This window comes from Mastigoproctus giganteus, chromosome 11 (assembly GCF_048544385.1).
Source record: "Mastigoproctus giganteus isolate SK-2022 chromosome 11, ASM4854438v1, whole genome shotgun sequence".
Lineage (NCBI taxonomy): Eukaryota > Metazoa > Arthropoda > Arachnida > Uropygi > Thelyphonidae > Mastigoproctus > Mastigoproctus giganteus.
This window is the reverse complement of record NC_143585.1, coordinates 129441876-129455864: the sequence shown is the minus strand read 5'-3', so window position 1 is coordinate 129455864 and position 13989 is coordinate 129441876. Positions and strand designations below refer to the sequence as shown.

At 40.8% G+C, this 13989-nt stretch overlaps 1 protein-coding gene across 1 annotated transcript in view; it reads left to right on the top strand.

Annotated features, from left to right (window-relative positions):
• Positions 1 to 12517: 12517 nt before the first annotated feature.
• The window catches only part of LOC150078427 (protein phosphatase 1 regulatory subunit 3C-like), a 58533-nt gene continuing 57061 nt past the window's right edge, over positions 12518 to 13989 (top strand). Inside the window, exon 1 of the mRNA XM_090385133.1 lies at positions 12518 to 12727. The gene's annotated coding sequence lies outside the window, so the exon portion shown is untranslated. The remainder of the gene's footprint in view (positions 12728 to 13989) is intronic.

Sequence of the window (13989 nt, the reverse complement as noted above, 5' to 3'; positions counted from 1 at the left end):
CTGACAGTGGTAGAGAATGAAAAGGACCTGGAGGTAATTGCACAGACAGATATGAAGTTTCCTGAGCAGTGCAGACGCTCTGCAAGAGTAGTTCATTGTGTCTTGTCAATGACATACAGAAATTTTTCTAGTAGAGACAGGGAAGTGATTATCCCCTTATAAAAGGCAATGGTCAGGCCACACCTTGAGTACTATATACAGATCTGGAGGCCTCATTTTAAGAAGGGTGTAGAGCTGCTGGATGAGTACAGTACAGGGCAACAAGATTAGTGAATGGCACAAAATGTTGCTCTTACGAAAAAAAAGGCTTAATTTTAGCAAATTACAGTGTCTGGAGACGAGGCACCTGCGAGGTTGTTGTTATTTGGTTTTTTTTTAGGAGCATTAGCAACTAAGGTCATATTGCTCCGTGGGGATATGCGGTGGTCATTCCCTGACCTTTCCACATCCTCCGTATTTGGTGGTCAGGGGCTCGTACACCGGACTAATCAAGAAGCGTGTGCAACGCACCGCTGCTCCTGCCCACCTGGCTACGGAGTCGCCATACCTGCGAAGTGATGGGATTCAGGTGTATAAAGCCTTGATTGGTTTGAGCATGCTCAATGCTGATGGGATTTTTCCTCTTGCTCAAAATAATCGCCTGAGAGGGCATAAATTCGAATTGAGGAAAGGCAATTGTAGGATAGATGTGCGGAAGTTTGCCTTTAGCCAGCGGGTGGTTGATTGCTGGAACAAACTTCCATCTGTCGTTGAAGAAGTTGATAGCTTAAATAAATTCAAGGCAGAACTTGACAAACATTTGGAGCGAGTGGATTGGTGAAACGAGAAGATTTTTTTTTTTTGGCTAATGCTATATAAGCTCGCTTTCTTGCATCATGTGCCTTTCTTTACTAATGCTAATATCTTTCTCTCGTATCGGATCAACCTCACGTTTAGTAGGAGGCACAATAGAGAAAAGAAAGGAAGTAACTGGTGTGTCATCGAGTATACGAGTAGAAGACGAAAGGCGAATGCAGCTCTAAAAGAAAGAAAGGCAGCCCTACAATTACTAATTTTTACCGGGATTGCGATGGATCCTTTGAAGACGACAGCGCAACTATCCACCGTTAAAAAGCTGTATCTGAATAGTTCGAGGAACATTCTAAAGATTTCTAACGTTTATCCTGACAACCTAATTCTCTAGATCTGAATCCAATTGAGAAATACTTAGGCCCTGTTGGACAGGGCAGTTCGGCTTAGCAGTTCTCTTCAGACCACAACACAATAAATGACAAATATCCTGATAAAAAAAAATGGTTAAACATGAAGCCAGATATCCCCAGACACCTATTGGCATCCATGCTATGATGTGCACAAGCTGTAATTCGGGGAAAAGGAGGCTCTAAAATATTCTGAATAAAGGTTTCCAATTTTCTGTCCAGTAAACCTAAAAGTAAATTGTATTTATAAAAATTATGCCTTTCTAACCCCTTGGTCCCTGGTTCCCCCAAAGTCAAGCCCAACGTCCACGTCGGTGGTGGGGGACGGCAAGGACTATCAGTAGGGGAGGTTACAAGGATGTGCTTGTGATGACTTGAAAAAAGTAGGTCAGATCTCTGGTGAAGTTGTGATAGGCCCAGCAAGCTGAGTAGATAAATAAGTGCCTTCAAAGGGAGGGAAAAGAAGAAAATCGGAGAGAGAAACCTACGAATTACGATAATGAAAAATGGTAAACGGAATTGAGACTGCGAACACTTAACATGGTAACTTTAAACTGGAATGAGGAAGAGTTAGTATATGTAATTCCAGAGAGAAGACAAGGTTCGATGCAAATGGGTTGTTGTTGCAGGGTTTTGGGCGCACTGGTAACTTAGGCCATGTTGCCCAGTAAATAACGCGTCTGTAAACTGCGTGTGTTCTATGGTCGATTTGCAGTTTGCTGGACGAAAAACCTATGCTATGGGTTTTTAGCTCATTCATTCCAGGCTATGGTCAGTCTCTCGACTGCCGACTTCGGTTGGTGTTGATCATCGTTATCCTTGTACACTGGCGGACAAAAAAAGACTGCATTACTTGTGAAATTTTGTAAATAATGTGTTTTGCACTGCACTGTGGATTGCAGAAATGTTCGAAAAAGACTGCATTACTTGTGAAATTTTGTAAATAATGTGTTTTGCACTGCACTGTGGATTGCAGAAATGTTCGAAATGCATTTTTTGGATGGGATATATATCTCTGTGAACGAAATCCAATAAAAACACTCCGCCTGATATACCTAATTGCCATAAATATCTTCCCGAAGGGTAAAATGTGTAATTAATGGAAATATGAGAAATCATAGAAATGGCAATCATCACAACCAAACATACATTTTACTGCATTTACGTGTACAAACCTAAATGAAAAGTTAACATAATAGTATTATGTACTGTAAATCAGCAAAATAAATCCTCAATATTTTGTTGTTCCTCCTCGAGCTGCAATTACAGCCTCGCAACGATCTGGCATAGAGTTAATCAACTTCTGGATATACGGTTGGCCAATTTCCTGGTACCACACCCTTACAATGCAGCTGAATCTTACTTGTTGGCTTCTTCCGAGCAATTTTAGACGATATCATGTACCAACAATTTTCAATAGGGTTCAAATCTGCACTGTTGATGGGACAGTCCAAATCTTTAAGGCCAGCATTTCTGAGGTATGACTGCACCATAAGGGAGAAAAACGAGGGAAAACATTGGTGTAAGTATGTTTTAAACCTTGTGAGACAAGAAGACAAACTCATCATTAAATCTAAATAGCATAAAACTTACCAATTTTGTTGTGTGGCAAGGTGCTGACTCCTGTTTAAAAATGCAGTTTTGGACATATGTGTGGTGATCACTAATAAGGGGTTTCAGGCACTCCTCCAAGGTAGCAGTGTAGGTTTCTGCATCCACTGTTCCGTTTATATACTTCATTTGCCACACCCCTTTGCTTGTTATGCATCCCCAGACCATCTGATCGGCGGGGAACTTTACAGTCGGTGTTATGCAGTCAGGAGGGTATGCCTGCAATTTTCGTCTTCTGACATATCACTTCCCATCCAAGCCATGCAGGTTGAATTTCGATTCGTCAGAAAAGTTGACGGTGTCCCATTGCTCTTTTGTCCATGAAACATGCGTTTTAGCCCAAACAAGTCGCTTCTTCCTCATTTGTTAGGTCAACAAAGGCTTCTTCTTGGGCCGATAGGCATGCAGACCCCATTCCAAAAAGCCGTCCTTGGATAGTGCGTGTCCTTTTTCAACACCAGAAGCCATCTCAAAGTCCAGTTTTAGATCAGGAGCACTAGCATGGCGATTACGAAGGCATAGCCGTTACAAATATCGATCTTAGGAAGGCGTAGTCATTCTCTTTCAGCCTGATCCAGGTCATCTCTTTACATCACCGAGTTCAGGCTTTAATTTCAGCAACCGGGATACTGTTGACTGCTGGCAGCCTATTTTATCAACGATAGCACGCGTATAAAGCCCTTTCTGGGACAGAACAGCAGCTACACTTTTTTCTTCTTGGTATCAACTGAACATATGGAGCCATGTTTACACCTCCGCAAAACAGGATACTAATGAGTGTGTGTATACCCTTCCAACTCCGTATTTATCGAAACGGCTGATGCAATAACTTGCAATTACTGTCTGATGCAATAGAAACGTTATATGACGCAATACCTTTGCTTTGCGACAAACAAAATGACTGTAATCAAACAATATCTTATACGTTTCACTACAAATGTTACTTTTTTTTTAAAGTGATGCAGTTTTTCGTTTGCAACAGTAGATCTCATAATCATAATCTCCTCCGGTTCGACGTTGGTCCAATCTATGATCCCCAAGGAGTATGTTAATACTGGGACTGAGTAAACATAGCTGTGACCATGTTTCCATTATTCAGCGTTGATTTTACCAGGCTTCCCAGTCTCTGGTGGTATTTCTCACTCAAGAGGGCCTTAATTTCCTTATGTTCTAACTGGTGAGCCTGCATCATCCCCAGATTTTTGTAGACCTTCCCCTGTGTAAACGCCTCAATCTTTTTACCGGTCTTTGGCGGGTAGTTTCGTCTGACTGGATGTCATTGATGCAATCCATCGGTCAAAAGCTGGGACAAAATTGATTGGTCTGCACTTCGTCACGTTCGTGGTGTATTTGTCCTTACCATTCTGGTAGGCGATTCCTTGAGTCAGCGACTTTGGGACTGTGTCAACGTGACTTACTATCTGGGCGAACTGCTCTGATAAGTGCCTGTGCACATCTGAATCTCTTGTACTACTAGTTGTGTTTTTTATCTATTACTGGGGTTCACAGTTTGTGGGACTTCCTGATCATCTGTTGTACTTCTTCCTGCCGAATCTTGATTTTTTTTTTTCCACTCTAGATCTCTCCAGGGTGCGCAACTGTTATAGCTAACTTCGCTGATCCACAGGTTGCCCCAGAACATCTCGAGTCCCTTCTGGTCTGGGAGTTCGTTGCTTTCCTTCTCCTCTAGTCTATTTTCCTGTAGAAGGTGCTCTGGTTTTCATCAAATATTCTGTTGTCTGTTTTCCTTTCGGCACTCACCCTGTAACAGCGAAGTCGTTTTCTGAGTGCGAGGAGTTTTTGCTTGAGTGTCTGCGCATTTAGCACAGTGGTATCGTCACCGTTCTCTCCACACCGGGTGGCAAAGGCCCGTGTAAGAATCCTGTCGATGACGCGAGGAACGTTTATAGGCTTTTTTCACTCCGTGGCTGAGTTAGTCGGTCTCAAACGTAAATAGCAAGGTTTCCCCCAAGAAACTGGGGCTCTTCGTCCAGCAAAACAAGTAAATCGACTATAGAACACATGCAATTTACGGACATAATACACAATGCACAGCAAATGAATTTAATTATTCGGGTGGCCTAAAAATAATAGTTTTTGCTTGAGGGTGTCAAGGTATTCTTCGATACTCTGAGCATATGTCTCGTGTGCGCTGTGGATGTTGTCTTTCTTGAGCATTGTCTTCACTTTTCTGATCAGCTTCTTCCTTCTGTTACCCCGTTGGTAATCGATCAGTTGGTCTATCTTACTCTTAGCTCTTCTGTCTTCTGCTGTAGTCTTCTTTCCCAGGTTTCTTGATTTTTTTTTTGTCTCTGTAGTTTGTTCTGTGTCTGTGGTCTTTGCGTTTTTTTTTTTTCCCCTCTTGGTATCTGGTGTCTGTTCCGTTCATTCTGGTGGCTGCCACAGCAGCACAATAGCTCTGCAGATCTCTCTAGTGTTACTGTCTGCGCGGTAGCACAGTAGTATTGTCACTGTCCTCCCCACACCGGGTGGTAAAGGCCCAGGTTCGAATTCCGTCGACGACGCAAGGAACTTTAATGGGCCTTTTACACTCCGTGGCTGAGTTAGTCGGTCTCATGCGTTGATAGCAAAGTTTTTTTTCTCTGGCAACTCAGGGTTTTCGTCCAGCCAAACAAGCAAATTGACCAAAGAACACACGCAATTTACAGACACAATGCACGGCAGATGAATTTAATTATTCGGGCGGCCTTAAAGTAATAGTTTGGTGTCTTTACTTCGTTGTCGTTGAGGTAATCCGGTGTTATTTGCAGATTGAGGTGGTCTGTGACTTGCCACAAGAATCGGTTGGGTCTCTACTTCGGTATTGTGTTGTTCTTTGTGGGGTCCATTCCCTCGAATTCTGCTAGGGCCCTCTTTCACTCTTCTTCTATTCTGGATATCGTGACCTCGTCTGTTTCCACTTTGGCTGCTCTGGGATGCAGTTCTTGTACTTGGTGTTCTACTCCATTTCTGGTTTTTTTTTGTTCATATTCGTTGTTCTTTGTAATTGGTCGCTCACATCCTACTTGATTTTTTTCCAAGACTGCAGAATCTGTCTCCCATGGCTGCCCCCAAGGATCAATTTTGGATCCCTTGATTTGGAACCTAGTTCTTGTTGATTGGTTGCTCAGGACGACTTAATTTCAAAATGTGCAACAACTTGCATATGCAGATGATGTCATTTTGGTGAATGGAAACTGAATATCTGATTCAGAGCTCTATGCCAGTAAAGTACTCCTTGAACTGTCGTCTTAGTCCTCTAAGAGCAAATTGAAATTATCCCCAACTAAATCGAAGATAATGGTTTTTAAACACAAATTAGACTATGATAGGCCACTAGTTGTAAAACTTCACAAGAAATCACTTCCCCTTGTCCGAAGCACGCAATTTTTAGGAGTCGTCATCGATGACCGCTTTCCTTTACTGCACATATTCAACACCTGTCCGTCAAAGTTAAGAGTTTTACCACAATGCTGCTCCGAATAACCAGACAAGACTGGGGATTGAACATGAAACCCCTACATCTATTTTATAATGCTGCCATAATCCCAATTACAACATATTCTGCCAGTCTTTGGTTTAGACGTACTGCACTTAAAACTGTACAAACTAAGTTATTCACTATTCAACGTTGTTTTCTCCTTGGGCTACTTAACGTTTGCCGAACATGTAGGCATGTATAGTATCTTATGTAAGGCTGCTCCCAAACGCTAGTTCAACTCCGCCGTGTATCACGGCGGAGTTGAACGGCCGCTTTGCTATCAGGAAGCAACAAGTACCGGGGTGGTGCGTCCTGATACCCGTCTAGGCCGTGAGGAGGCGGACCACAACTGAGCGAGAATACCTCGCTCAGTTGTGGTCCGCCACAACAAGAATACCTCTTGACCTGCACATTGTGTTTAGAGGTCTTTGTTTTTACATCCGCCGAGGCATTTCTACGGAATTTCAGGGAATTATTGTTATTCCTAAGGCTGATCCCAAAACTGAACGAACCTGATGTTGGAATTTGTTCGTCAACACCTCGCAAAATGGATGGAATTTTACCGAAAAAAGGAGCCATTATCAAAAAAATTCCTTCCTGACGTACCTCCACAAGAAAATGGTTTTTACCCTCACTGTTCACCTCCTACATACTAACCGGACATGGTTTGCTTAACGCAAAACTTTACCAATTCAAACTTTGTAATACGGTCTCCTGTCGATGTGGGCTACCAGAAGATTCTTCTCACGTCTTTTCTGAATGCTCCATTTACGAGCACTTAAGATTGGCTCTTAAGGCAACAGTTCCAAACTTGTCTGGAATCTGAAATACTCATATCTATCAATAATTTCCAGGCCCATAAAACTTTCTGCAATGCTGCTTTTAATCGCAGGAAGACTTTCAACCTCAATGTTAATGCAGGCAATCAAATTGAAAACACATCATAAATCATAACACAACCTGTTGCCTCGTCTGTTGTCCTGATGACGTCATATACAACATTTTTTATCGTTTTCAAGAACACGAGATGGTTTTAACAGATGCTGCATTTTTTGGCTCATCCTTTATCAAGAATCTTCACAACTAAATCCTTCTTCGGTACAGTGATACCGTCATCAACCAGTGACTTCTGATACCACTCCAGATTAACAGAACAGATTTCTATCAAGAACTTGTTCCTGCTTTGCTGATTTTGTTTTGAATGACATTACTACTGCTGTTTGACTGTGCACCTTTTCGCTTTGTGGACTACTTTGAGCAGCACTGGATAAAGACGTGTACAAAGACATTATTTTCTTCTTTATTTCTTCGTCTTCTGCTATCCTGTCTCCTAGGTGTGTTCTTTTGAATGATTCCAAACTCGCTTTGGACATTGAGTGCGTGACTGCTGAGGCTGCCCGTGGTACATGCGTAGTTGTGGCCTACCTCCCCGTGGTGTAGACGGCCACTGGGAAAGCTTTCCAGGTGATCGTCTGCCTTGAAAAAACTGCCAGAAACAACTAAACAACACAACAACAACAACAACACAGAAACAGCACAAACATAATATTACACGCATTTCTGGCCTTTTACAGAGCTCTGTAATCACAGTGTACAAAGGCGGAGTTCAACTTTCGTTCGGGTGCCGTCCTACACATGATACTATACATGTCTCCATGTCTACACAAGACTGCAGAAGCTATCAGGTTCTTCTTGATGATGGTCAGTCTGTGATCTGCTATCCGCTTTTTGGTGTCCTGAACTGTCGGGAACCGTTCCAACCACTTCGTGTGTAGTTTTGTCCATGTCTGTCTCCAGTTTCGTAGAACGCACGCATGATGAACATATTCATTTCGATGCTCTACTTTATGTGTTAGCTTCTTCTTTCTTCCTGGTTGGTCACTAGTGTAGTTGTGCGGGAAGCACTTCCAGTTTGTTGAGGTGGATGGTTTGTCCTTCAGTTGTGATAGTCATATGGAAGATAGCGCCTCTTCCACTGCTGTCGTCCACGGGACACAGGTCTTAGGCAGAGGGGGGGGGCTCGAAAAGTCTCCGACTTTTCGAGCCCACCCCCCTCTGCCTAAGACCTGAACGCGAATGACTATCTTGTGCCACACCCGAACTATCGTCTTGGTCCTCTAAGATCAGTTTAGCTTTGGCTCTTCCGTCCAAACGAGGCAGCATCGTTAATACTATAATTGTGGCAAATTTCAGAATTTTCAAATTAAAATTTGCAGAGATATGGAACGTGAAAGCTTGTCACGTGACTAGGAGTTGTATATGTTACGATAATGGGCTTCTTATCTTCCTTGGAAGGTGTTATTAGATTATTCTGAGTGTTGCCCTCTAAGGAAGGACAGAAATACCCCTTTCCACCAATTTTGGCTAATATACACACAACCGCCAATTTTGGCTAATATACACACAACCGCCAATTTTGGTCAATATACACACAAATATTTGTATTCTCTCTCCCCATCTCCTTGCTCTTTCAAGGCCAAAAAATGTAACATTTTGAAATGATCATGATATTTAAAATTTTGATTCAGTGATTAAAAAAATATAAATCGTTAGATTCACAATACCACATTCTTTCTTCCTACACTTTTAAATTAATATTTTTCCTAATTTTGTTAGATTAAACATGTTTTCTTTACCCCTCTCTCCCATGCTATGACTGCTCAAAATCCCAAACCTTTTCAATTTTACCACCAGTAAGGCCCTATAAAAGTATTTTAATTAAATTTTCATAATCAGGACCCCTAAATTATCCTTAACTAACCTTATTTTTATATATCTTATGAAAATTTTTAGAATTTTTTCATGAACTCCTATATTAAATTTTCTGTTTATACTTCAAGTAGACCACACGGTCAGAGGAGTTCACAAAGTAGACAGAATACAAGAAATCGTACCGTGTTTAGCAGCAACGGGCTTGAACCCTGGTCACTCAAGGCACGTGTACTTATCCCTTCGTGCATGACCACTCGGCTACGGCGATCTTCATTCTTGCTTCCCCCAATTAGTGCTTAAAAAAATTAAACATTTACAGGGTCCAGTCACATTATTATGACGACCTACCTAGTATTCAGAATATAGTCTGCGCAGGTAGCACAGTGACAGCGTCACCGTCCTCCCTACAATGGGTGGAAAAGGCCCGGGTTCAAACCCGTCGATGACGCGAGGAACTTTAATGAGCTTTTTTCACTCTGTGGCTGAGTTAGTCGGTCTCAAGCGTAGATGGCAAGGTTTTTCCCCCACAAACTGGGGTTTTTCGTCCAGTAAAACAGACAAATCGACCATAGAACACAAGCAACTAACAGACATAAGACACACCGCACGGCAGATGAATTTAATTATTCGGGTGGCCTAAATGTAATAGTTAACTATAATAGTATTCAGAATATGCGCCTTTCGCAGCATGCACCGCAGCCAGCTGCCATAGGAGGAACTCAGTAAGTCAGCGGAAGGTTGCTACGGGTATCTGTGACCGTTCACCCCGGAGTTCCTGTAGATTCCTTGGTGGGGGATCCATTCGTCTGATGTGTCGATCGACGTGGTCCTATAGATTTTCAATTGGGTTAAGATCGGCGGAATTCGGTGGTCAAGGGAGTAGCTTGAAGTCTTCGATTTGTTCCTCACATCACTCACGGACAATTCTGGCGACATGGCATGGCGCATTGTGTTACTGATAGATACCATCGCCCCCAGGGAACACGGTCAACATGTACGGGTGTACCTGATCGGCGTGGATTGATAGGTTCAGCGGACCCAAGCCATGCCATGAAAACATTCCAAAGACCATAACGCTGTCCCAACGAACCTGCCTTCTGCCAAAAATCATAGTGTCCGGGTGTCTGTTCTCGGAGGTTTCACGCCTAATACGCCACTGTCCATCCACTTGGTGGAGCAGGAACCGTGACTCATCGGAGAAGACCACCCGTTGCCACTCGGCCGGGGTCAAGTGTCGGTATTGCACAGCAATACCGACACTTGACCCCGTCACTTGACCGACACTTGACCGCCATCAGTTTGCAATGAATGGTCGTCAGCATGAGTGCTGTCACCAAGCGTCTGCTCTGGAGCCAAATGCGCAACAGGGTGCGCTGCACTGTCGTGTTGGAGACCTTTCTGGTAGCCCCACGGTTCACTTGGACAGCCAGTTGAGCAACAGTAGCGCGCCGATTGGTCCTGACCGACAGTTTCATCAGGCAAATCGACCTGCAAAAACAGGCAAATCGACTAGAGAACACACGCAATTTACGAACATAATACACAACGCACGTCAGATGAATTTAAATATTCGGGTGGCCTAATATAATCTTTTTTTTTTTTTTTTTTTATACTTGGTAGCAATACCAGTCACGAGGTGGAGCCCCAATCAGGGAGAAATTACATAAGAGCAACAAAATAATAATAATAATAAATAAATTTAAAAAAATAATAATAAAATATATATATATATATATATATATAATTATTATTGAAGAGAAGGGGCTACTTTATGATTTAATGTACTTGAAAACGAATATTAGGGCACATTGTATCATTTGTTGGTTAGCTAGATCTTTTGTCTTCAAATAACGTGCCAAAAACAGTGTCATGTTAACATAGTATCAATAAGTAGGAGTGTACTTCACTGTAGTTACGAAAAAGATCAGAAAAAATGAGAGAGAAAAAATAGAGAACAAGAATAAAACAGAAAATAGATATTGAACTAACGTAAGTGAATATCGTCATTAAGACTGAAAAAAGAATAAGAAAGATAATCAGAATCAAAGAGATAATTTTACTGAATGGTAAATGTATCCCTTATAAATTACACGAGTCGTTATTATGAATGAGTTCATATAGCGTAATGGACATTATGCATAAGAACTTAAAACGAGAGTGTTAATTGTACCAGTTTTGGAATGAACAATCATGATTATTTAGATTTTAGAGGGTCTGCTGTGATTATAAAACATTTATTGGTAATTTTTTACAGCTCCCGAGCAATTACATGGATTTTGTTGTTGTAGTAGGGTTTTATGAGAATCAGCGACTAAAGCCCTATTTCTCCGTTTATATTGTCTTTAAATTGCGTTTGTTCTGAGGGCGATTTTGTGTTTTGCTGGACAAAAAACTCGAGTTTCCGAGAGGAAAAATCATGCTACCCTCGACCGACTAACTCAGCCACATTGTGAAAAAGGTTCATAAAAAATTCCTCGCGTCATCGACGGGACTCGAACTAGGGTCTTTTCCACGTGGTGGGGGAAGACGGCGATTCTACCAACTGTGTTACCCACGAGGGCTTGAGTGCAAAGTGAAATAAAACAGCAACTACATTCTGACAATAAATTTAAACAAATGTATGTCAATTTAAACCTGGAAAGAGAACTTGTTTGAAGTAATATTTTGCGGGCTATAATCTTTTAAATAAATAAATCGTTAATTATATTAGAAAGAAAAGCAACAGCCGGTTTAAAGTCACTCTACTCTCCACTCCGTACTAACGCTATGAAAGATATGGCCTATTAAGTAACCTTGAGCTACCTGTTATTTTTCTACTTGTTATTTTAATGCATGTATTGTCGGTTACTGCACTGCACGACTACTCTCTTTATTACGTCTGTAAATAAATTTAATTTAAGAAAACTTCAATTTGTATTGTGATAATATTGTGTGTGTTATCGATAAAAATAAGATTGCTAATATTTAGGGATTTCATTTAGGGGATAATTTTCTGTTGTATTGACTTCGGCAAAATTTAAGGTTAATGGATATTTAATGTTAGAGGAAGCATTCATGACTTTTCATAACACGATCACAATAATCACTTCAAATAACAGTAAATCAGAAAAATAAAATGTTATAAAGATGTTGTAAACATCTCCCTGTTACTGTATTCTGAGTCTCATAAGATGAGTTCAGATGCCCTAAACAAATATCGCGAATCAACATAACATGTGTGCCGTACACAAATAGCAACATGACGACTGCTGCGTTGTCTTTCTTTCTGTAGGAAGAAATTAGGCTCACACGCGCTCATACATAACACGACCACTAAAAATAGGCACACTCCGACCATATTATCATTTCATTGCTCACGTGTTCGAATGCCCCCTTAACGGGAATCATACAAGTTGGGCATCCCCTATTGGTCAAGAATATGATTAAGGTAAAGCACAGACTGTTGGTCACCAGCTACTTCGCTCTGACTATTGGTTACGAAAACTTTGCACGTGAACACAAGATGTCGTTCAAGCTTCAGCGCGAGGCCACGCGCCAGAGTCAAGCACATGTTGCCGGTGGCGAGCTGAGATAGTGACAGGCTGGTGTTGGTAGTTAGTCGATAGCAGTTTTCATCTTTTAAATGTGATGTTTGTGCAGCATTGCAAGGGATCGGCTATTTCCTGAAATAGAGCTAATACAAAGAACCACAAGATATTGCATTATACTGTTGTTTTCTTATCAGGTAAGTCATTTCCACACTCTCTAGAACCATGAAAATATCAACTCATTGGAAATTTGAAGTTCCTTAACTGAAGCAACTTTTTCTCTAATAAAAAAGCAATCCTCATACTTCACTGAGTATTATATAACATGGCACTCCCACCAATTTTTCATTTCATTTATGATATTAAGACCATACTTGGTGATCCACAATATTTAACAGCTTACCAATTGTATCGCACCTTTTTAGTTTTCAATCAATCTTGTTATTCAAATTTTTATTTTAGAATGGATTTTATATAGATATATTATATACCATGGTGGCATCACATTTGTGATCAAATCTGTTCATTTTCTCAGGTTATGGAATGATTCGTTTTCAAAAAGGAATGCACGTGTGTGCAAGTCTAAAGGGGAAGATGCAATAGGCTTCCTTACCTTAGTTATTTTCGTTCAATATCGCACAGCCTTAATCATAAAATTTAATGTGATTAATACTGCATTAATCAAAATAAGGAGCAAGATTTCACAGTAAATCTGAACTATTTTAAACCCAGATTAAGTGTCGCTTAGTTAGAATATTAACTACGGAATGCAAAATCAAATATTAAAATAGTAATAGCAGTAATATTGTTGATTATAGATGAGCGGGTGGAGGATTTAGTAAGTATGAAGACGATATCACTCCTTAAGGAATTGACGATACAGTAGGTGAACACCCATGTACGACAAACAGTGAGAATACTGAGTAGTAGAAAAAAGATTAGGCTGTACAGATGACGATATAAATTGTAATCAAAGAGAAGAAATGTTTGTGAAAAGATCAATTATTCAAACGAGCAACTTACCTACAGAAATTACGTTTTAGCATTTGTTGGTAACCAGGCCTTCGTTTAAAATTTTCAAAACTACTTGATGGATCTGTCTAGGCAATCAGTATCCTGCTAGATTTTGCGCATAACTTCACTTTTCAGATTATTACTTTAGGAATAATAATGAAATATTATTTTTATACACCAGTGGATAAAGGAGAGATGGTTACTAGTGTTGACCATTTCTCCTTTATCCTCCGGCAATGTAAACAATTGAACATGTCAGATAAGTTAGTTATGCTGCGTACATCGATATCTAGATTTTTGATGTCTTTCTACTAAGTCTTCTGCAGAAAAAAAAATGGATTGGACTGGTTTTTTTTTTCTTTCTCTCCCTCTCCCCTTCCTCCAAATGGAAATGAATCGAGTAGTATAAAGCTTGAAAATTTCAAACTCTGTTCCATTTAACTGG